Source organism: Oryctolagus cuniculus, chromosome 9, assembly GCF_051225735.1.
Source record: "Oryctolagus cuniculus isolate XC-2025 breed Fujian yellow rabbit chromosome 9, ASM5122573v1, whole genome shotgun sequence".
Lineage (NCBI taxonomy): Eukaryota > Metazoa > Chordata > Mammalia > Lagomorpha > Leporidae > Oryctolagus > Oryctolagus cuniculus.
Window position 1 is genome coordinate 113,070,823 of NC_142875.1, and position 24,869 is coordinate 113,095,691.

Here is a 24,869-nt window from a genome sequence, read left to right on the forward strand (position 1 = left end):
TACTCCTGTTTGTTTGGTAATATCCTGTTTCCTTTTTCTCTTTGAGATTTTAAGCTAAATTATAGTTTCTTTGTTGCTCTTATTTGTCCAGATAGGCTGTGACACTGGGTGGAAATCCTGATGGGGAGTTCGATTCACACGTGGAACCTGTGGCTTGGCTATGTTGGCTGTCCAACGGGGACCTGTGCAGGTGACTTCCAGAATGAGATGACCTTAATTTGGAGTGTGCCAATGTCCCATTAGAAGCCCTAGCTCTTCCACATGACTTATAAATGTCAGCAGTGAGAGAACAGAAGGGAGGGCTATTTAGCTGTCATACCTTTCCTCTGTTTACATGGTCAACAAATCCATCTGGATCTAGACCTGTCCTTGCCCTGAGCCCAGAACCCTCCAGTGTTCTAGTTCACAGCATCGTCAGCCCCCTTCCAGGCTAGTGCTTCCTTTGCTGTGTGCTCCTGACTGTTCTCCTACCAGAGATTTACTGTAATCTCTCATCTATTTGTTATTCTTGCCCTCTATCCCTGATGGTTTCTTAATTTTGTGGGGGTACTTCTGAACCATCTCAGCATGTACTGAGAGGTACAGCACATGAATTCATGTGCCCAGCCCAGAATCTGGAACAATTAGATAGATTCCCTTTGATGATGAATTCTCCATTTCATTAGTGCTTACTTGGCTTTCTCATTTTCATCAAAAGCCCTTCATTTTTCTTTTCTTTTTTGATAATGTTGGTTTCATGACATGGAAACTATTGCACAGAATTTTATTGATTAATTATTTTCAAAGCCTCATCTTTATTGTAAAGTTTTTGTGAAAATGCTTTTTTAAAAAAAAAAAAGATTTATTTATTGAAAGGCAGGGTTACACAGTGAAAGGGAGGGACACAGAGAGAGAGAGCTTCCGTTTTCTGGTTCACAACCCAAATGGTTACGATAGCCAAGACTGGACCAGACTGAAACCAGGAGTCAGGAGCCTCTTCCAGATCTCTGACATGGATGGCAGGGGCCCAAGCACTTGGGCCATCTTCTGCTGCTTTCCCAGACACATTAGCAGGGAGCTGGATTGGAAGTGCAGCAGCCGGGAATAGAACCGGCACCCGTAAGGGATGCTGGCATCTCAGGTGGCACCTTAACGCACTCACCATAGTGCCAGTCCCTCAATCTATATTTTTAGATAGAGATTTGCAAAAGAACTTGGAGATAGTTTCTGATCCTTCCAATCAAGGGCTAGCTAAGGACCTCCCCACAGTCTGGAATGAAATATGTGCTTACTATAAGCAGTACAAAGAGATCACAAGGATGAAGGAGCTAGGCATGGCTTTGAGTATCCAATCAATAATATGTGCCCCATTATTCCATCAATCAGCAACACACTTTGAGAAAATAAATACTTAATCTTACATGTTTTCCCCAGAAGAGTGTCAAGATAGTTTACTGTTATCTAGCCATGTTACCATTCAGCAAACACAGTAATCCTTGCTCTGAGTCAGGCACTCTACCCTTAGGTAATTGAGATAGGGCCCACATGCTCCTTCCTTCTTCCAGCTGAGGCACACATACTGGCACACAAGGGGAATGTCAGTCAGCCTGGGGTGGAAGGGCACATTATGCATCAGGCACTCTTAGATTTGGGAGATGCAAAGACAAAAGAAGCTCTCAGTCCAGTGGAGGGAGACAGGTAGGGGGGACAAGAAGTCTGATGCAGATTCCTGTTGCCCTCAACCTTGCATTTTGGTCTTCAAGACTAGAAATTGCAGTCAGGTGATGATAGATTTTATTATGCATGTAGAGCAAGAGTCAGATGTTTTGTAGCTCAAGGCCTTTGGAAATAATCTTTGATATCTCCACATGCTTTCCTTAGTTAAGTTTTTGGTAAAAATTCCCTCCTCCTGCCTCTCTCTTTCTTCTACCCTCTTATTCTATGGTTTTTACTCCATCTTTTTTTTTTCTCTTCCATATATTTTCTTCTATTAAAGGTTAGTTTACTCTCACAGAGGAGCTTATGACTCTGTCACAAACAGAATACACACCCAGAACTGATATTCAGTTGATATGATTCAGATATTAATATTTCCTTAACATTGACAAATAACTATTGTTCTGTATCCCCAGCCTCTTTTCTACAAAGTGAGAAACTAATTGTTAACTTATAGCAACTCATTCTATTACCCCTGCCTTATTTATTATCAAATATATTTTTGAAAGATTTATTTTATTTATTTGAAAGACACAGTTACAGAGAGAGAGGTAAAGACAGAGAGGGAGAGAGAGAGAGGGATCTTTCATCTGCTGGTTCACTCCCCAATGGCCACAATGGCCGGAGCTGAGCCAATCTGAAGCTAGAATCCAGGAGCTTCTTCTGGGTTTCCTAGGTGGGTGCAGGTGCCCAAGAGCTTGCGCCATCCTCTGCTGCTTTCCCAGGTGCATTAGCAAGGATCTGGGTTGGAAATGAAACAGCTGGGATTCGAACTGGCACCCATAAGGGGTGCCAGTGCTACAGGCCAGGGCTTTAACCCACTGTGCCACAACACCATCCCTGATTATCAAATATTTTAAAGCTCTCTTATGAGTTTCAGAAGAATATGAAGATACTTCAAAAGTTCTTGGGAAAAATAGAGCTAAAAGGTTAGTTTATTTTGCTGTAAAAAACTTTTGGATCCTGTGCATATGAAGGGTCTTTAAAAAGTTCATGGAAAATACAAATTATGAAAAACCTGTGCATGTATTTTGAACTTTTTGCATAAAAATAAACTATCTTTTAGTTCAATTTTCCACATATTTTTTTGAAGTTCTCTTCAAAAAAGTACAGAATTTGCAAAACTCAAATGCCAGATTGGTGTTGTGGCACACTGGGGTAGGTAGGTAGCCACTTGTAATGCCAGATTCCATGTTGGAGTGCTGATTCAGGTCCCAGCTGTTCTGCTTCTTATCTAGATCCCTGCTAACGTGTCCTGGAAGGCAGTGGAGGATGGCCTAAGTACTTGGACCCCTGACATCATATGGGAGATCCAGATGGAGTTCCAGGCTCCTGGCTTCAGCCTGGCTGAGTCCTTGCTGTTGCAGCCCTTTGGGGAGTAAACCAGCAGGTGGAAGATTCTTTCTCCGCCCCTTCCCTTGTTCTCTCACTCTTTCATTGTCTCTTCATCTCTCTCAGTCACTCTGCCTTTCAAATAAATATAATAAATATTTTTTTAAAGAAACAACTCAAATGCCTCCAGAGGTGAGTAGGTGATAGGAGCAGGTGAGGCTGGATTTGGAACCAGAGATCCAGCCATGGTAGAAGTCCAGAGTGCAGGCCTGAGGATATGGAACATCTGCACACAGCGGTCACTGGAAATCTAGGACAGTCTTATTAGCATCTCAGAAGGAATGTCAGAAATCTGGGTTTTAATGTTAGCTGTTGGAAGGAATATGACGAGATGAGTTTTCCTTAATCCTCCTGAAAATAAAGTTTATATACATAGCATTACAAGAAGTTAGTATACACAATCTGCGGATTCTGCCTAAATCCAAATTAGTTAAGGATCAGTAGATGAATGCTGGAAGTTCAACTATTTCTTGATGAAGTTCACCATAAGAAATGCACACACAGATCTGATTAATATCCTCAATGTTTCAAGAATCATGGTACACAGAAGAAGCAGAACAAGCTGGTGTCAAGGCATGTGTAATGTTTACTTTTGACTAAAGCAAAAACATGTCAGAGTTAGAATAATCATTTGTATGATATTATTATATCTAGGCAGCTAACTGTATACTAAGATAAAAATAGGTTATTTGCCACCAAAATGTTAAAAGAAGGGCCTTGCACTGAAACATCTCTGCTGGTTTTAAATTTCCTCTGAAAACTTTCCACTGAATCGCTTTAGGGAGATGGTTTCAGATGCTCACATGGTTTTCTTGGATCTGAGAACCTTCTGAAGGAGAGTTCTGCAGCCCACCCATCTCAGTGTGCAGGGCTCGAGCTGCCATGTGTATACTTTGGCTCTCTCCAGAAGTGGTAAATCCTGGGGCCCTTAGTCTTATTGTTCTTTGAAAAATTACTTATTTATTTGAGGTGGAGAGGGGGGGGGGAGAGAGAGAGAGAGAATGAATCTCCCATTTGCTGCTTCACTTCCTAAACACTTGTAACAGGCAACAACTAGGGCTGGGCCGGGCTGGAGTTGAGAGCTGGGAATTCAACCCAGGTCCTCCACGTGGTTGGCAGGAGCCTAATCTTTTGACTCCTCATGGCAGCCTCGCAAAGTCTGCATTGGAAGAAGCTGGAGTCGGGACCCAGAGCTGGGAATTGAACCCAGGTAATCAAATATTGAAAATGGGCATCTTTAGAAAGCTTTTATTTGAACTCAACAACAGGAGTCACTGTGCACTTACTCCTCATGTAGGATCTCTGTCCTTAATGTGCTGTACATTGAGATTTAATGCTATAACTAGTACTCAAACAGTATTTTTCACTTTGTGTTTCTATGAGGGTGCAAACTGTTGAAATCTTTACTTAATGTATACTAAACTGATCTTCTGTAAAAAAGAAATTATCAATTCCCAACTTGACTCTCACTGGGATTAAACATGAAAATAGGTCTGATCTGATTTCATCATCATTTAAAAAATCATTATTATTTTTCACTTTATGTTTCTGTGTGGGAGAAAACTGTTGAAATCTTTACTTAATGTATGCTAAACTGATCTTCTGTATATTAAGAGAATAGAAAATGAATCTTGATGTGAATGGAAGGGGAGAGGGAGTGGGAAAGGGGAGGGTTGCGGGTGGGAGGGACGTTATGGGGGGAAGCCATTGTAATCCATAAGCCGTACTTTGGAAATTTATATTCATTAAATAAAAGTTAAAAAAAAGAAAGCTTTTATTTGATAAATATAAATTTTATAGGTACAGCTTTTGGATTATAGCAGTTCTTTCCCCCATACCCACCCTTCCACACCCAAACCGTCCCACTTCCTATTCCCTCTCCCATTGAATATGGACTTCTTAATCACTAAAGATCTGCCCTGATCCCATTATTTTAGGGAATGTGATGGCAGCCAGTCTGCTTACTATGAATCACCGGAGGTGAAAATGATGGTGTATGAAAGATAGCAAGTTAGTGTAAAATTGTCACCCATAGTTAACTGAAATAATTAACTTTTATTTATTTTTCTTTAAAGATATATTTATTTATTTGAAAGTTAGAGTTACACAGGGAGAGGAGAGGCAGAGAGAGAGAGAGAGAGAGGTCTTCCATCCGATGATTCACTCCCCAATTGGCCACAAAGGCCAGAACTGTGCCAATCCGAAGCCAGGACCCCAGAGCTTCTTCCGTGTCTCCCATTCGGGTGCAGAGGCCCAAGCACTTGGGCCATCCTCCACTGCCCTCCAGGGCCACAGCAGAGAGTTAGATCGGAAGTGGAGCAGCCGGGACTAGAACTGGCACCCATATGGCATGATGGTGCTTCAGGCCAGGACGTTAACCTGCTGTACCACAGCGCCGGCCCCATAATTAACTTTTATTAACAATTTGTGTATTTTTCATGTCAGGGACTTCCTTTCATCTCCATTGGCCTTCAGTCATCTCCTGCCTAGCACTACTGTCATTCCTTGTTAATTTGTGCTGATTTTTTGAAGCTGCTATCTCTACTTCAAGGCCACCTTTATATACCAAGGTCAGTGATGCTGGGACTAGGATGATAAGAACATAGATTGGGCTCTGTGCTGGCCTCTTCTGAAAAGCAGGCACAGGGTGCTGAGAGACTGAGAGAGTTAGGAAGAAGGAAATTCCTGTTCCTGGAGGCAGAAACCTTCAGCAGCAATTCCCCTCTCTTGGCAGCAGCAGGAAGTCTAGTTCTTCTCCCTACTGTCTGCAGAGGAGCCAGAAGCAACCAAGCAGTGCCTCCTTCTCAGAGATCTGGTTCTGGCCTAGCTCCAACCCCAATTCCCTTTTTTTTTTTTTCCTGCTTTCCCTAGAGTTGTTAACTGATTTTGGAAGTTTATCTCTAAATTACATCAGTGTCCCCCTTTTGCATTTTTAGCTCTCTAACACCTATTTAGCCAATCTTGCCTTGTTGATTTTAATTAATTTGTAATAAATCCTATCTGTTAAAATAATTAGTATGCTTTCTAGTTTCCTGCTCTGGCCTCGGTTGAGTGAAGACTCTCATAATGTTCTTTATCCTACAGCTGTGTGTGTTTCAACAAATTCTGTGTTTCAAAGCTCTAAGAACTTGCCATAGACTTATGGAGCTTCTTTTAACTTTTTTTAAAAAAAATTTATTTATTTGAAAGGCAGACTTATAGTGAAAGAGAGAGAGAGAGAGAGAGAGAGAGAGAGAGAGAGAGAGAATCTTCCATCTGCTGGTTCACTCCCTAAGTGGCTGCAACATCCAGGGCTGGGCCAGGCCAAAGCCACAATCTAGGAGCTTTCTCCAGGTCTCCCATGTGGGTGGAAGTGGCCCAAGTACTTCAGCCATCTTCTGTTGCTTTCCCAGGTGTATTAGCAAGGAGCTGGATCTGAAGTAGAGCAGCTGAGACTCAAACCAGCACCTATATAGGATACTGGTGCTGCAGGCTACATCTCAACCTGCTGAGTCACAATGCTAACCCCTCTTTTAACTTAATTTTAATTCCAAAATTTCTTTTAATTCAAAAATGCTTTGCTTTGCTTTTTTTTGTTAAGAAACAGAAGACATTTATTTACAAAATTTCTTACTTGAGAAGCAGTGAGAGTCAAGAAACAACACACAAACAGTCAACTAAAACTTCACTAAAAGTCTTTAAGCCAGTTTATGAAACAACTAGAGCAGCTCCTGACAGACTAGAGAGATGTCTCTCTGAGCACCTTTCAGCTGCACAAAGATGTACATTTACAACCAAAGGCGTCTGTGCAAATAGCACTGTGGCATTTGGCTCAGCTAGAATAGCCTCTAGAGCTCTAGTCCCTGTTCACCTTACGTGGCTATTCCCCACTTCAGATTTCTTTGTCCGCTTCTGTCTCTTTTTCTCCTTCTTTGGCAGTTTCCTCTTTTTCTCCTTCTCCGGCAACTCCCTCCTCTTTTTTTCCCTCCACTGTTGGCTCCTTTCTCTTCTTTTTTCTCAGCTTTCTCTTGCTCTCCTCCACTGACCCCTGCTTTCTCTCCTTTGTGCTGAACACTGATGTAAACTGATTTGTTACAGCCTTCCTGGTTCCGAGCTGTTTCAATGGCCAAAAACTGTATTTTGGGAGCAAAGATGGTGTTTTCCTCAGTGCAACTCTGAGTACAATCTAGTTGCAGCAAAGTACCATAGATGAAGTCTTCCACAATCCCTTTAAACTTCAGGCAGAATGGCCTCTGCTTCTCTTTTGCTGATTCTGGTTTAAGTTCTTCTGGGTCTAACACATCTACCTTGAGTTTCACAAAAATTTTTTGGAACTCAGAGTAGATTTGGTCATCCACTTTGGTGAGTTTCAGGAACTGTGGGTCAACTGATGAAATCAGCTTGTAACACACTTCAGCATGCTGCATCGCTCTTGTGGCCCGAGCCATTTCTTTTTTTCTTTTCTTTTCTTCTTCTTCTTCTTCTTCTTCTTCTTTTTTTTTTTTTTTTGACAGGCAGAGTGGATAGTGAGAGAGAAACAGAGAGAAAGGTCTTCCTTTTTCCGTTGGTTCACCCAACGGTGGCCGCTATGGCCAGTGCACCACGCTGATCCGAAGCCAGGAGCCAGGTGCTTCTCCTGGTCTCCCATGCGGGTGCAGGGCCCAAGCACTTGGGCCATCCTCCACTGCACTCCCAGGCCATTGCAGTGAGCTGGACAGGAAGAGAGCGATTGGGACAGAATCTGGCGCCCCGACTGGGACTAGAACCCGGTGTGCCAGCGCCGCAGGTGGAGGATTAGCCTAGTGAGCTGCGGCGCCAGCCCCAAGCCATTTCAATATCTGGATCCTTGCCATAAGACTCTGCTGGGAGAGAAAGAGCATGTGCCACAGACGCCAGCTCCCTGGAAACCGATTCAATGGTTCCCCTACTAGCCTCTGTGTTGGCGGCAGAAAGCATGGCTTTGCCTCGCCCAAAGATGCTTTTCTAATGGTGGATATTTAAACAGGTAGAACAAATAGAGGATATAAATGCTGTAACCCTATTCATCAGTTTATCAATTTTAGTATATTTCAGTTGGATCAATGTTCTCTTACTATTTCAGATTCATTTTATTTGAAAGTCAGAAACACACACACAAAGAGAGGGTGGGGTGAGAAAAGAGAGAAGATCTCATTTGCTGGTTCATTCCACAAATGCCTGCAATAGCTGGGGATGGGCCAGGCTGAAGCTGGGAGCCAGGAACTCAATCTTGGTCTCCAGTATAGGGGTCGGGGACCCAGCTGCCTGAGCCATCACCTACTGCCTGCCAGGGTGTGCATTAGTAAGAAGTGGAATGAAAAGTAGGACCAAGACTTGAACTCAGGAACTCTGATATGACTTGCAGGTGTCCCAAATGCTGCCCTGACTACTACACTCATTGCCTAACTCTGTTTTCTACTTTTAAAAGCCCCAGTTTTTAGGGGTGGGCATTTGGTGCAGCAGTTGAGTCACCACTTGGACACCCGCATCCCATGTTTGGGTGGCTACTTTTCTTTTGGCTGCCATCTTCTGATCCAGCTTTCTGCTAGTGTACCCTGGGGGGCAGCAGGTGAGAGTTCAACTACCTGTGTCCCTGCCACCCAAGTAGATGACCTGGGTTGAGTTCTGTGCTCCTGGCTTTGGCCTGGTCCAGCCTGGCTATTGAGATTTTTTGGGATGTGAATCAACAGGTGGAGGATCTCTCTGAATTTATCTGTTTGTCACTTTATCGCTGTCTTCCCAATAAAATGAAAAAATTTAAAAGGCCCCGCTTTTAAAAATGCAACCTAAAAAATTCAATGACTCATGAATTCTGAGTGCATCCCTTTGTATGATATTGGACTGGAGAATACCTTGCTGTAGGTTTATCATTCTCTCCCCACACAGGCTCAGTGCTTCTTTGTTTTTCTCATCTGCAATATGATGACTCACATTAGGAGGGCCCAGGATCAACAGACTGCTTGCTTGTTCCTGCAGGATCTGCTCCCTGCAAGAAGGAATTGTGGGGAATGAACTGGAGAACCACACTTTAAGAAGTCGGCCTTCCCTGCTGGGCAGAGTGAGGGCAGCTTTCAAACAGCAGATTGTTCATTATGAACACATGGGATGGGGCCAGACCAGGGACCAAAACCACCATCTAAGATTGCAAAAATTCTTCATGATTTCACAATTATGCCCACAGCAGGCTTTCTGCTGCAGAAATCTTGACCTAAGGTCCAACAACCAATTTAACTTGGCTAATAACATTTTTTTTCTCATGATCAATAAATGATGAGAAAGTGATGCAGTAGGAAGTGTCATAGCACGATGCTTGGCCTGCAGACCAGGAGTCAGTTCCTTTCTCTGACTCTCCTTTCTCTGACTCTCCTTTCTCTGACTCTCCCCAGGATTGTAACTTCTCTCCATTGAGTGCCCATGAGGGGAAGGCACTATCCTGGGAACCCTAAGGTCATTATCTCACTTGATTCTTCACAAACCTGTGGAGTAGGTATTGTGGTGACAACATTTAAATGAGGTTTGAGCTCATAAATAAATGCCCACTCTCATAAGTGGTGGAGTTAGTCCTCAGTCAAATCTAAGTCTACAGCCTGATGTTTTGCCTTTTGTTCTCCATTTGCTATAAAACATGATGTGTACTTGCAGACAATCTTGTCGGGTCAAGCTTCTTGCTTTACATTAATGAGGGCCACATAAGATTTATGACTTTGATTGTTTCTAATCTCCTAGGTCTCCCGCAGCTTCATTTGAAATCTGTATGTTTTCTATTTTCTTTTTTTTTTAAAGATTTATTTTATTTATTTGAAAGACAGCATTAGAGAGGGGCAGAGACAGAGAGAGAGGTCTTCCATCCGCTGGTTCACTCCCCAGATGGCCGCTATGGCCGGAGCTGTGCTGATCTGAAGCCAGGAGCCAGGAGCTTCCTCCTGGTCTCCCACACAGGTTCAGGGGCCCAAGGACTTGGGCCATCCTCCACTGCTTTCCCAGGCCATAGCAGAGAGCTGGATTGGAAGAGGAGCAGCTGGGACTCGAACCGGCGCCCATATGGGATGCCGGCACTTCAAACCAGGGCTTTAACCTGCTGCGCCACAGCGCCTGCCTCGAGTTTTCTATTTTTGTAATGGGTATGATACCATTTCTTATATTTTTTGAATAAAATTTATGCCATCCAACATTGCCTCTTAAAGGAATCTTTAGAGATTGAGCTCTGAAGCTGTTGATTATTCAAAGCTTCTTCGTGGGGGTGGGCATTTGGTGTAGCAGTTAAGATGCCACTTGAAATGCCTGCATTAAAGTCAGAGTACCTGAGTGTGACTCCAAGCTCCACTCCTGGCTCTGGCTCACTGCTAATGCACACCCCGGGAATCAGCAGATGATTGGCTCAAGTAGTTGGATCCCTGTCAGCCGCATGGGAGTCCTGAATTGACTTCCTGGCTCCTGGCTTTGGCCTGGCCCCGTCCTGCCTATTGCAAGAATTTGGGGGAATAAACCAGTGGATAGGAGAGTACTCTTTCCCCTCAACCCCCACCGCCACCACTCTCTCTCTTTCTGTGTCTGTCTCTCTGACTTTCAAGTAAATAAGATGGTTGAATAAGAGTTTAAAAAAATTCTTCTGGGGCCAGTGCCATGGCTCACTTGGTTAATCTTCCGCCGGCGGCGCCAGCATCCAATATGGGCACCGGGTTCTAGTCCTGGTTGCTCCTCTTCCAGTCCAGCTCTCTGCTGTGGCCCGGGAGGGCAGTGAAGGATGGCCCAAGTGTTTTGGCTCCTACAGCCGCATGGGAGACCAGGAAGAAGCACCTGGCTCCTGGCTTCAGAATGGTGCAGCGCCGGCCGTAGAGGCCATTTGGGGAGTGAACCAACGGAAAGCAGACCTTTTTCTCTGTCTCTCTCTCTCACTGTCTATACCTCTACCTGTCAAATAAAAAATAATTCTTCCTTTAATTTTCATATCACTTTAGTCTTTGAAGTTTCTAGTTTATATTTCTTCTGTATGTAGCTTTCCCATGAAAGATGGGAGCTTTTATTTTTTCTTTGCAATTACTCTAAAACTTTGTGATTTGCAGACATTTTATTTAGTACAGGTTGATAGAACATTTATATATTCAATATTAACATGAAGTTCTTATTGTAGTATTACCTATAGCAGGTAAAATGAATAATCAGATTAATAAATAAAAGAAACTGAGGCTTAGGGAAACAGTTGCTCTGTGTAACTAACTGGTAGGTAGTGAAACCATGCCTCAAACCAAGTCTATTCAAAGTCCAAGGCTTGTTCTCTGAACCACTAAAATCTATGTTCCCTTCCTGTAAACTGTGTTCTTATCATTACCCTAAACGTATCTGAGAGTAATGGTTTACTGAGACATACCTGGTGCCCTGCTGGCTCCTTTTTGTGCACCCCAGAGTTTATGATACCATCTTGATGTGCTCAGAGCACTGAGCTAACTCTGTTGCGACTCTTTCGTTTTGTTGTCCAAACTAAACAGGAAGGATGTTTTCACTGTTTCATCCCAGTCCTTGGCATAGTGAGTAGCACTTAATTGTTGTTTAACAGATAAATGTAGAATAAATGGGTGAATGATTCCAGGCTTGCCAAACATTTGCTCAACTTTGCCTTCTGTGCCTATATCCACTGGAGGAATTTCCATCTGCTTCAATCACCATCAGATCTCCGTAATAAAACATGGTGATTGTCACATTGGTAATGAATATTTGTTATTGATGAAATGAGAAGTTGATGCAGAGAAATAACTTCTCTGATAATCTACAAAGGTGCAATGAAGTATGTTCTTGAATAGATGCTTTTGTAGCCATACATTTTACTGAGATTTTTATTGGCTGTCTTATTTTGGTGCAATGGCATAAACTCACAATAACTTAGCAAGAAGCTTCATTATAACTTCTCATCTATAACTGGGAAATGGAGGTTAGAAATTGGCTTCCTATCCTGCTAGGTCCCAGAGCCAAAAAACTCATGTGAATTCTCTTCATATTCCCTTCCCTTCTCTTTGCTTCTATGCATCTCACTCTGGCTTCGTACTGTGGAAAGGCTCTTTCTCACAGGACAACAATGAGGACCAGGAGAGGAGGACCGTTAGTCAGTTGTTCTCGTAATGTACTACCAGCAGTCAGCTCCACTTGGAAACTGGTTGGAAATGCAAATACTTGAGCCCTGTGCTAGCCCTACTGAATCAGAAATTCCGACAGTGGAGTTTAACAAGTGTGGTTTAACAAGCCCTCCAGGTGATTGTGATGTCCACTAAAACTGGAGATTCCCAACTGAGTCCTCAATTAAATGGGCTTCATCCAGTGGCCTTTCACATACACAGTTAGAAGCATGTAGGTGATGGCCCAAATCCAGAGATACATGTTTGGAATTCGAGTCACTCACTTGAGAAGAGCCCAATGAATACTGTAATTATGCCTGTGTCCCTGTTCTGAGAGGTCTTCAAAAAGAAAGGGATTTGGAGAAGGTGTAGTAATGGATGCTATTTTGGTAAATTCCACCTTGAAGATGGATAGAGAAAAGCTGGGGGGAAACTGGCACTTGTGTTCCACTAGAGAAAAGTATTTAGGCTCAAAATCTCAAATGGCCACAAGAACCTTGGGAAGTCAGTAAAGTCAGGAACTCTCCAATTGTGTTGTTTCATAGCAATGCTTTTCTGCATTGCACTAAGTAGTAAAATCACACAGCTGTTTGCGAGTTTTGGGAGATAGCTGCAAGCAGGGAAGGCAGAGATCACTGCAGTTTGCTATGAAGCTGGTCTTAGGGAACAGGCACTTGGGGAGTGCAAGCAGAAGCCAAAGCTCCGAGGTGGAGGGAGACTGCCTAAATTCTGAGGGCCTCCAGCGTCCCAGAGACAACAGAGATTCCCCAGGGATCGCATTCCCTCAGAAGTAGTAACCAATGGCTTTGGGATTCTGTGGTATCTGCCTTTGCAGATTTTAATTGTTTTTAATTCTTGTATCATTCTTTAAAGTTTCCTTCTTTCTAGTGCTAATGGAAGCATCTTTGCTAAGGTCAGAAAGAGAATTTTCTCAGAACACATTTTTTTTTTTTTTTTTGACAGGCAGAGTTAGTGAGAGAGAGAGAGAGAGACAGAGAGAAAGGTCTTCCTTTTTCCATTGGTTCACCAACCAAATGGTCACTATGGCTGGGGCGCTGCGCCGATTGAAGCCAGGAGCCAGGTGCTTCCTCCTGGTCTCCCATGCGGGTGCAGGGGCCCAAGCACTTGGGCCATCCTCCACTGCACTCCCTGGCCACAGCAGAGAGCTGGCCTGGAAGAGGGGCAACCGGGACAGAATCCGGCGCCCTGACCAGGACTAGAACCTGGTGTGCCGGTGCCGCAAGGCGGAAGATTAGCCTAGTGAGCCGCGGCGCCGGCCAGAACACATTTTCATAACAGGAAAGTCAGTGGCAACAGCTTAGCTCTTCCTGAGCTAGAAACAAACATGTTAGCAAGAGAGCTAGGAGAGAGGTGAGCAATAATTAAAAATAAGGTAATTCTAATAAGTATTCTAAATAAAAAACATTGTAAATAATCTTTTTTTTTTTTTTAATGGTAACATGTTTTTTTTTTCCTTTTTTTTTTAACTTTTATTTAATGAATATAAATTTCCAAAGTACAGCTTATGGATTACAATGGCTTCCCCCCCATAACGTCCCTCCCACCCGCAACCCTCCCTTTCCCACTCCCTCTCCCCTTCCATTCACATCAAGATTCATTTTCGTTTCTCTTTATATACAGAAGATCAGTTTAGCATACATTAAGTAAATATTTCAACAGTTTGCTCCCACATAGAAACATAAAGTGAAAAATACTGTTTGAGTACTAGTTATAGCATTAAATCTCAATGTACAGCACACTAAGGACAAAGATCCTACATGAGGAGTAAGTGCACAGTGACTCCTGTTGTTGACTTAACAAATTGACACTCTTGTTTATGGCATCAGTAATCACCCTAGGCTCTTGTCATGAGTTGCCAAGGCTATGGAAGCCTTTTGAGTTCACCAACTCTGATCATATTTAGACAAGGTAATAGTCAGAGTGGAAGTTCTTTCCTCCCTTCAGAGAAAGGTACCTCCTTCTTTGATGACCCGTTCTTTCCACTGGGATCTCACTCACTCGCGGAGATCTTTCATTTAGGGTTTTTTTTTTTTTTTTTTTTTTTTTTTTCCCCAGAGTGTCTTGGCTTTCCATGCCTGAAATATTCTCATGGGCTTTTTAGCCAGATCCGCGTGCCTTAAGGGCTGATTATGAGGCCAGAGTGCTGTTTAGGACATCTGCCATTCTATGGGTCTGCTGTGTATCTCGCTTCCCATGTTGGATCATTCTCTCCCTTTTTTATTCTATCAGCTAGTAATTGCAGACACTAGTCTTGTTTATGTGCTCCCTTTGGCTCTTAGTCCTATCATTATGATCAATTGTGAATAGAAATTGACCACTGGGACTAGTGAGATGGCATTGGTACATGCCACCTTGATGGGATTGAATTGGAATCCCCTGGTATGTTTCTTTCTTTTTTTTTTTTTTTTAACTTTTATTTAATGAATATACGTTTCCAAAGTACGAATAATGGATTACTATGTCTTCCCCCCCATACCGTCCCTCCCACCCACAACCCTCCCCTTTCCCACTCCCTCTCCCCTTCCATTCACATCAAGATTCATTTTCGATTATCTTAATATACAGAAGATCAGCTTAGTATACATTAAGTAAGGATTTCAACAGTTTGCTCCCACACAGAAACATAAAGTGAAAAATAATAGATGATTTTTTTTAATGATGATGAAATCAGATCAGACCTATTGTCATGTTTAATCCCAGTGAGAGTCAAGTTGGGAGTTGATAGTTTCTATTCTTTTCTTTTCTTTTTTTTTTTTTTTTTTTTACAGAGGATCAGTTTAGTATGCATTAAGTAAAGATTTCAACAGTTTGCACCCCCATAGAAACACAAAGTGAAATATATTATTTGAGTACTCGTTATAGCATTAAATCTCAATGCACAGCACATTAATGACAGAGATCCTACATGAGGAGTAAGTGCACAGTGACTCCTGTTGTTGACTTTACCAATTGACACTCCTGTCTATGGCATCAGTAATCTCCCTATGCTCCAGTCATGAGTTTCCAAGGCTATGGAAGCCCCTTGAGTTCTCCGACTCTTATCTTGTTTAGACAAGGTCATAGTCAAAGTGGAGGTTCTCTCCTCCCTTCAGAGAAAGGTACCTCCTTCTTTGAAGACCTGTTCTTTTCACTGAGATCTCACTCACAGAGATCTTTTGCCAGAGTGTCTTGGCTTTCCATGCCTGAAATACTCTCATGGGCTTTTCAGCCAGATCTGAATGCCTTTAGGGCTGATTCTGAGGCCAGAGTGCTATTTAGAGCATCTGCCATTCTATGAGTCTGCTGAGTATCTCACTTCCCATGTTGGATCACTCTCCCCTTTATTTATTCTATCGGTTAGTGTTAGCAGGTACTAGACTTGCTTATGTGCTCCCTTTGACTCTTAGTCCTTTCATTATGATCAATTGCGAACTGAAATTGATCACTTGGACTAGTGAGATGGCATTGGTACATGCCACCTTGATGGGATTAAATTGGAGTCCCCTGGTATGTTTCTAACTCTACCATTTGGGGCAAGTCAGCTTGAGCATGTCCCAAATTATATATCTCTTCCCTCTCTTATTCCTACTCTTATGTTTAACAGGGATCACATTTCAGTTAAATTTCAACACTTAAGAATAACTGTGTATTAATTACAGAATTAAATCAGTCATATTAAGTAGAACAGACAAAAAAACTACTAAGAGGGATAATGTATTAAGTTGTTCATTAACAGTCAGGGCTATGCTGATCAAGTCACCGTTTCCCATAGTGTCCCTTTCACTTCAACAAGTTTCCTTTTTGGTGTTCAGTCAGTTGTCACCGATCAGGGAGAACATATGGTATTTGTCCCTTTGGGACTGGCTTATTTCACTCAGCATGATGTGTTCCAGATTCCTCCATTTTGTTGCAAATGACTGGATTTCGTTGTTTCTTACTGCAGTATAGTATTCTAAAGAGTACATATCCCATAATTTCTTTATCCAGTCTACCGTTGATGGGCATTTAGGTTGGTTCCAGGTCTTAGCTATTGTGAATTGTGCTGCAATAAACATTAGGCTGCAGACCGCTTTTTTGTTTGCCAATTTAAATTCCTTTGGGTAAATTCCAAGGAGTGGGATGGCTGGGTCGAACGGTAGGGTTATCTTCAGGTTTCTGAGGAATCTCCAGACTGATTTCCATAGTGGCTTGACCAGTTTGCATTCCCACCAACAGTGGGTTAGTGTCCCTTTTTCCCCACATCCTCGCCAGCATCTGTTGTTGGTAGATTTCTGAATGTGAGCCATTCTAACCGGGGTGAGGTGGAACCTCATTGTGGTTTTGATTTGCATTTCTCTGATTGCTAATGACCTTGAACATTTTTTCATGTGCCTGTTGGCCATTTGGATTTCCTCTTTTGAAAAATGTCTATTGAGGTCCTTGGCCCATCTCTTAATTGGGTTGTTGGTTTTGTTTTTGTGGAGTTTCTTGATCTCTTTGTAGATTCTGGTTATTAACCCTTTATCTGTTGCATAGTTTGCAAATATTTTTTCCCATTCTGTCGGTTGTCTCTTCACTCTCCTGACTGTTTCTTTTGCAGTACAGAAACTTCTCAATTTGATGCAATCCCAATAGTTAATTTTGGCTTTGACTGCCTGTGCCTCCCGGGTCTTTTCCAGAAACTCTTTGCCTGTGCCAATATCTTGAAGGGTTTCTCCAATGTTCTCTAGTAACTTGATGGTGTCAGGTCGTAGATTTAGGTCTTTAATCCATGTTGAGTGGATTTTTGTGTAAGGTGTAAGGTAGGGGTCTTGCTTCATGATTCTGCACGTGGAAATCCAATTTTCCCAGCACCATTTATTGAATAGACTGTCCTTGCTCAAGGAATTAGTTTTAGATCCTTGATCAAATATAAGTTGGCTGTAGATGTTTGGGTTGATTTCTGGTATTTCAATTCTGTTCCATTGGTCTATCCTTCTGTTTCTGTACCAGTACCATGCTGTTTTGATTACAACTGCCCTGTAGTATGTCCTGAAATCTGGTATTGTGATGCCCCCGGCTTTGTTTTTGTTGTACAAGATTGCTTTAGCTATTCGAGGTCTCTTGTGCCTCCATATAAATTTCAGTACCAATTTTTCCAGATCTGAGAAGAAGGTCTTCGGTATCTTGATTGGTATTGCATTGAATCTATAAATTGCTTTTGGGAGAATGGACATTTTGATGATATTGATTCTTCCAATCCATGAGCATGGAAGATTTTTCCATTTCTTGGTATCCTCTTCTATTTCTTTCTTTAAGGTTTTGTAATTTTCATCGTAGAGATCTTTAACATCCTTGGTTAAGTTTATTCCAAGGTATTTGATTGTTTTTGTAGCTATTGTGAATGGGATTGATCTTAGAATTTCTTCCTCAGCCATGGCATTGTCTGTGTATACAAAGGCTGTTGATTTTTGTGCATTGATTTTATACCCTGCTACTTTGCCAAACTCTTCTATGAGTTCCAATAGTCTCTTGGTAGAGTTCTTTGGGTCCCCTAAATAAAGAATCATGTCATCTGCAAAGAGGGATAGTTTGAGTTCTTCCTTCCCAATTTGTATCCCTTTAATTTCTTTTTCTTGCCTAATAGCTCTGGCTAGAACCTCCAGAACTATATTGAATAGCAGTGGTGAGAGTGGACATCCCTGTCTGGTCCCAGATCTCAGTGGAAATGCTTCCAACTTTTCCCCATTCAATAGGATGTTGGCTGTGGGTTTTTCATAGATTGCTTTGATTGTATTGAGGAATGTTCCTTCCAAACCCAGTTTGCTTAGAGTTTTCATCATGAAAGGGTGTTGTATTTTATCAAATGCTTTCTCGGCATCTATTGAGAGAATCATATGGTTTTTCTTCTGCAGTCTGTTAATGTGGTGTATCACATTGATTGTCTTGCGCACATTAAACCATCCCTGCATACCAGGGATAAATCCCACTTGGTCTGGGTGGATGATCTTTCTGATGTGTTGTTGCATTCTATTGGCGAGAATTTTATTGAGGATTTTTGCATCTATGTTCATCAGGGATATTGGTCTGTAATTCTCTTTCAGTGCTGCATCTTTTCCCGGCTTAGGAATTAAGGTGATGCTGGCTTCATAGAAAGAATTTGGGAGGATTCCCTCTTCTTCAATTGTTCTGAATAGTTTGAGAAGAATTGGAGTTAGTTCTTCTTTAAATGTCTGGTAGAATTCAGCAGTGAATCCATCTGGTCCTGGGCTTTTCTTTGTTGGGAGGGCCTTTATTACTGTTTCAATTTCTGTCTCAGTTATGGGTCTGTTTAGGTTTTCGATGTCTTCCTGGTTCAATTTAGGTAGGTTGCATGTGTCCAGGAATCTATCCATTTCTGATAGGTTTCCCTGTTTGCTGGCATACAAGTCCTTGTAGTAATTTCTGATGATTCTTTTTATTTCTGTGGTGTCTGTTGTTACATTTCCTTTTTCATCTCTGATTTTATTGATTTGGGTCTTTTCTCTTCTTTTTTTAGTTAGTTGGGCCAATGGGGTGTCAATTTTGTTTATTTTTTCAAAAAACCAGCTCCTCGTTTGGCTGATTTTTTGTAATGTTTTTCTTGATTCAATCCTGTTGATTTCTTCTCTGATTTTAATTATTTCTCTTCTCCTACTAGATTTGGGTCTGGTTTGCTGTAGGTTTTCTAGATCCTTGAGGTTAATAGAAAGCTCATCTATTTGGTGCCTTTCCAATTTCTTGATGTAGGCACCTATTGATATAAACTTTCCTCTTAACACTGCTTTTGCTGCGTCCCATAAGTTTTGGTATGTTGTGCTGTTATCCTCATTTACTTCCAGAAAGTTTTTGATTTCTCTTTTGATTTCTTCTATGACCCATTGTTCATTCAGGAGCATGTTGTTCAATCTCCATGTGTTTGCGTATGCTCTAGGGATTCCTGAGTTGTTCATTTCCAACTTCATTCCTTTATGGTCTGAGAAGCTGCATGGTATGATTCTAATTCTTTTGAATTTGCTGAGACTTGCTTTATGGCCTAGTATGTGGTCAATCCTAGAGAAGGTTCCATGTACTGCTGAGAAGAATGTATAATCTTTAGCTGTAGGATTGAAAGTTCTGTATATATCTGTTAGATCCATTTGGGCTATAGTGTCGTTTAAATCTACTGTATCCTTGTTGATCTTCTGTCCTATTGATCTGTCTATTTCTGAGAGTGGAGTATTGAAGTCCCCCAGTACTATTGTATTGGGGTCTAAGTCTCCCTTTAAGTCCGTTAACAAATCTTTTAGATAAACCGGTGCCCTGTAGTTAGGTGCATCTACATTGATAATTGTTATATCTTCCTGTTGAATTGATCCCTTAATCATTATGTAGTGTCCCTCTTTGTCTCTCTTAATGGTTTTTGTGGTAAAGTTTATGGTGTCTGATATTAAGATGGCTACGCCTGCTCTTTTTTCATTTCTGTTGGCATGGTATATCTTTTTCCAGCCTTTCACTTTCAGTCTGTATGGATCTTTGTTGGAAAGATGTGTTTCTTGTAAGCAGCAAATAGATGGGTTTTGTTTTTTAACCCAATCAGCCAAACGGTGTCTTTTAACTGGACAGTTCAGGCCATTCACGTTCAATGTGACTAATGATAAGTGGTAACTTTGCCCTGCCATTTGCCAAAGATAAGTTCTAATATATGCTTTGAATTCCCTGTGATCTTTAGCTGTGAGCTTTCCTTCCTTGGTTTCCTTCCTTTACCTTCTTTCATATTGATGACCGTGTTTCTTTGTTTCTGTGTGTAACACATCTTTAAGCATCTTTTGCAGGGCTGGACGAGTGGCAACAAATTCTTTCAATTTCTGTTTGTTATGAAAAGTCTTTATTTCACCTTCATTCACAAATGAGAGCTTGGCAGGATATAATATTCTGGGCTGGCAGTTGTTCTCTCTTAGTACCTGGGCTATATCTTGCCATTCCCTCCTAGCTTGTAGAGTTTCTGATGAGAAGTCAGCTGTGAGTCTGATTGGAGATCCTCTGAGAGTAATCTGACGTTTCTCTCTTGCACATTTTAGGATCTTTTCTTTATGTTTCACTGTGGAGAGTTTAATTACAACGTGCCGTGGTGAGGGTCTCTTTTGGTCGTGTTTATTAGGGGTTCTGTGAGCTTCCTGTACTAGGATTTCTCTGTCCTTCTCCAAACCTGGGAAATTTTCTGCTAATATCTCACTAAAAAGGCCTTCTAATCCTTTCTCCCTCTCCATGCCTTCAGGAACTCCTAGAACCCGAATGTTGGGTTTTTTAATAGTATCCTGAAGATTCCCGACAATATGTTTTAGATTCCTAATTTCCTCTTCTTTTCTTTGGTCTGACTGTATCCTTTCCTGTTCTCTGTCTTCTAAGTCCGATATTCTCTCTTCCGCTTCTCCCATTCTGTTTGTAAGGCTCTCTATTGTGTTTTTCATTTGATCTATTGAATTCTTCACTTCAGTCACTATCCCAGTTTCCTGTTGTACTAGTTGTTTCGTTTCATTTTGATTCCTCCTTAATATTTCATTTTCACGAGAGAGATTTTCTATCTTGTCCATTAAGGATTTCTGTAGTTCAAGAATTTGTTTTTGAGAACTTCTTAATGTTCTTATCAATTTTTTGAGATCTGCTTCTTGCATTTCTTCTATGTCATCATCCTCATAATCTTGAATTGGGGTGTCTTTTTCATTTGAGGGCTTCATGGTGACTTCCTTGTTTTTATTACCTTGGTTTTTGCGTTTGTTATTTGTCATATTGGAGATATTTGGTTTCTTCACTGTGGTGCTTTTTCTTGTTATACTGCGACTCTAGATTAAGTGGACTATCTGTTTTTGATGGAGCCTTAGGGCTTGAGATGGGTGTGGCCTGAGAGCTCTGTTTGGTGTGCCTAAGGTGACACTCCCAGGTTAGGCGTGGTAAACCTCTCTCTCTCTCTCTCTCTCTCTTTTTTTTTTTTGATTCAACAGGGAAGTTATTCTGCACAGCTGAACAAAGTTGGAGGTAGTTAGCAGGCGAATGATATACCCACAGGAGCCAGAGATCAGAAGCTCTTTCCCAAGGACCACACAGGGAATCTGTTCGGCCCTTAGAGTGGGCTCAAATTCTCCTTCAGTCTCCCACTGGGTTGCCAAAGTTACGGAATTGTAGCGTCTCTGGAGAGTGCTCACGTGAATTCCGTGAGTTCTCTCCCCCACCGTCTCTTTTTTCACAGTCTCAGTTCAGTAGCACCATAAATTTACTAAGTCCTAATCTCCTGTTAATTCGCCCCACCCAGAGTCAGGTTTTTCTGCTAGGCTCAGGGCCGGTGCAGACCTGAGGTCGCTCTGCTTATGACGTATGTCCAAGATGGCGCCTGCTCTTTGTCTTGCTCGCCCTTGAGAGGTGAGCGGAGAGAGAGAAACCCGTGTCCATACCAGTCACCTTTTTTTTTTCCCCCTCTCTCTCTTCCAGTTAGCTTGGTGAAGTCCCCCCCGCCCCAGGGGTCGTTCCCTCTAGTCTCCTCTCTCCGCTTGCCTGCCGGTGTCTCGGGTTATTGAGGTTCGGCTCACCTCGCGTTCCAGCGCTGGTGTGTTGAGTCTGCCGCTGATGTCCCGAACTGTGGGCTCCCACGCTCTCCACGCAGGTCTGCTCCCCTTCCAGCGCCGATGTGTGGACTCGGAGCCCTGGACTTCCCAAGTCTCCCCGCTGTTGCACTCCCCTTCGAGCACTTGCGCGCAGACCCTGCAGCTTGCGCAGCTCAGTCCCGCGGCTCGGCTTCCGCGGCTCAGTCCCGCGGCTCGGTCCTGCGGTTCGGCTTTCGCGCGCGGTGGGCGACCTTGTTCTCCCAGTAGGTCCTCCGATTCACGCCCACTGGATCCAGAAGAGTTTTGTCTGCAATATTTTCCTGGTTCTTTTTTCTGAGGCTACCGTAACTCCCCTTTTATTAAACTAAATTTTCCCGGACTATCGGTGCGCGCCCTCACTATTCCGCCATCTTGGCTCCGCCTGTAAATAATCTTTACAGAAACAACATAATAGCAAATATTCATTGGTCTCTGTGGTGTGCAGGTCCTATTTTAGGCACTTTGGATTTAACTCTTTTAGTATTCACAAGTTCTATCCATTTTACAAATGCAAACCTGGCACAGCTCGCCCAACTGACACAATTTTTGATATTAATACCCATGAAGTTTTGTCTTTGGAGCTGATCCCGTTTATCATGACATAATGCTGCCTCTCCAGAAAAAGTGAAACTCTTCAGTTAAAGGATGTAGTAGTCTGCTAACATCTACTATTCCTTTCTTTTGGAAAGACTGCTGTACATAATTTCATGTAGGAGCGTCTCTGTATGAAGATAGGAACCAGCCACCAGGCTACCCTTGTAATGACACCTTCATTATAGCTAAGACATTGACATTAACTTCCTTTTTTCAAATTTACTTATTTGTGAGAGAAAGTATGCATTCCCTTTTGCTGGTTCATGCTCCAAATGCCTACAATGGCCAGGTCTAGGACAGACTTAAGTGGGAACTAGGAACTCAGTCCAGATCTCTTTTGTGGGTGGCAGGAAATCAACTACTTGACCTATCATTGTTGCCTCCCATTGTCTAATAAACAGGAAACTGGAATTGGGAGCAGAACTGGGATTTGAACCCAGGGTTCCAGTGTGGGATGTAGGCATCTTAACTATGAGGCAAAAGACCTTCCCTGGCATCTGCTTCCTTTTTTTTTTTTTTTTTTTTTTTTTTTTTTTTTTTTTTGACAGGCAGAGTTAGAGAGAGAGGGAGAGAGAAAAAGGTCTTCCTTCTGTTGGTTCATCCCCCAAAGGGCTACTATGGCCGGCACGCTGTGCCGATCCGAAGCCAGGAGCCAGGTGCTTCTTCTGGTCTCCCATGCGGGTGCAGGGCCCAAGCACTTGGGCCATCCTCCACTGCCTTCCCGGAACACAGCAGAGAGCTGAACTGGAAGAGGAGCAACCGGGACAGAATCTGGTGCCCCAACTGGGACTAGAACCCAGGGTGCCGGCGCCACAGGCAGAGGATTAGCCAAGTGAGCTGCAGCGCTGGCCCTTTTGCTTCCTTTCAAGAAGCATTTTGTTTCCTAACCTAAAATCTGAGAGTAATGTGATTTATATTCTTCTTCACAATTCCTTAAACTCTTTGCTGTGAATTATTTCTACCTGAATTGTTTTTATGGAAGAAACTTAGCTCTAAGCTACTCTTATGTACATGAACCTCTAGAGAGAGTAATTTGACTTTCCACAAAACAACTGACATCCACTTGTTGGGTTTTAATTTGTCGTGGTTCCTGAAGACTGCTCAGAATGTTTCATTTTATTTTTAATTTCACTGTTGGCTTATTATCTTAGGAACTCAATTGTTCTTATCTGAGCAATCTAGCAAGGTCTTACATCATTCTATAGAAACCAGTGTGCAAACTTTGTTTATTTCAAGATTCTAGCTGACACATAAATGTAGCAGCCATAGAACTAGATAGTGTTGCAAAAAAGCTATTAGCTATTCTCTTAAAGATAATATTTATAAATGGGATATAATTACAGCCTGAAAGCACACTGTTTCCAGAGCTAAAAGCAATAAAGAATTTATTATTAGCTCTCCTGGGAGAAGAGGACTCTAGCAGAGTAGAAAAGGGGCTAGAGTGAGCAGTGGGGCTGGGCAGGGGAAGGAAGAAATAAGAGAACACATCAGGAGAGAGGGAGGCTCTTTCAGACAGTGGGTATGTTCCAGGCTGTTCTAAGAGAGCAGACTGCTGCCCCTAGAGCTCCAAGTCTCTGGCCCTTACTGGGGAAGAACTTTTTTAAAACATTTATTTATTTATTTGGAAGGCAGAAATACACACACACACACACACAGCGAGGGGTGGGGCAGAATGAATCTTCCATCTGCTGGTTCATTCCCCAAGTGGTCTCAACAGCCAGTACTGGGCCGATCTGAAGCCAGTAGTTGGGAGCTTCTTCTGGGTCTATGACATGGGTGTGCATTAGCAGGGAGCTGGATCGAAAATGGAGCAATCAGGACTCAAGCCGACACCATATGGGAAGCTGGTACGGTAGGTGGAGGCTTAATCTTCTATGCCAAAGTGCTGGTCCCACTGGGGAAGATTTTTTAAAAAGCATTTTTCCGGCTGGCGCTGTGGCTCAATAGGCTAATCCTCCACCTAGCGGCGCTGGCACACTGGGTTCTAGTCCTGATCGGGGCGCCAGATCCTGTCCCGCTTGCCCCTCTTCCTGTCCAGCTCTCTGCTGTGGCCCAGGAGTGCAGTGAAGGATGGCCCAAGTGCTTGGGCCCTGCGCCTGCATGGGAGACCAAGAGAAACACCTGGCTCCTGGCTTTGGATGGGCACAGCGTGCCAGCCACATCAGCCATTTTGGGGGTGAACCAACGGAAAAGGAAGACCTTTGTCTCTCTCTGACTGTCCACTCTGCCTATAAAAAAAAAAAAAAAAAAGAAAGAAAGAAAAAAGCATTTTCCCAAACCTGACAGAGACTTTCTCATGAGAATTCTGTGCTCACAGATGTTTTCCCAAAAGATAACTTACTCTTATTTTCCCAGATAACTGAATTTAAATTTTTTTTAAATGAATGTAACCCCAACCAACTAAGCAATATACAGTCTTTGCTCTTGAAGTAAAAATTCAGGTCAGTAGCATGTATTGAACAAGTACTATATCTGAATACTTTAGTAGGTA

At 42.5% G+C, this 24,869-nt stretch overlaps 1 pseudogene; it reads right to left on the reverse strand.

The window, feature by feature from the left end:
* Nucleotides 1-6,958: 6,958 nt before the first annotated feature.
* Nucleotides 6,959-24,869, reverse strand: part of LOC100346193 (protein PBDC1 pseudogene) — a 91,335-nt pseudogene continuing 73,424 nt past the window's right edge.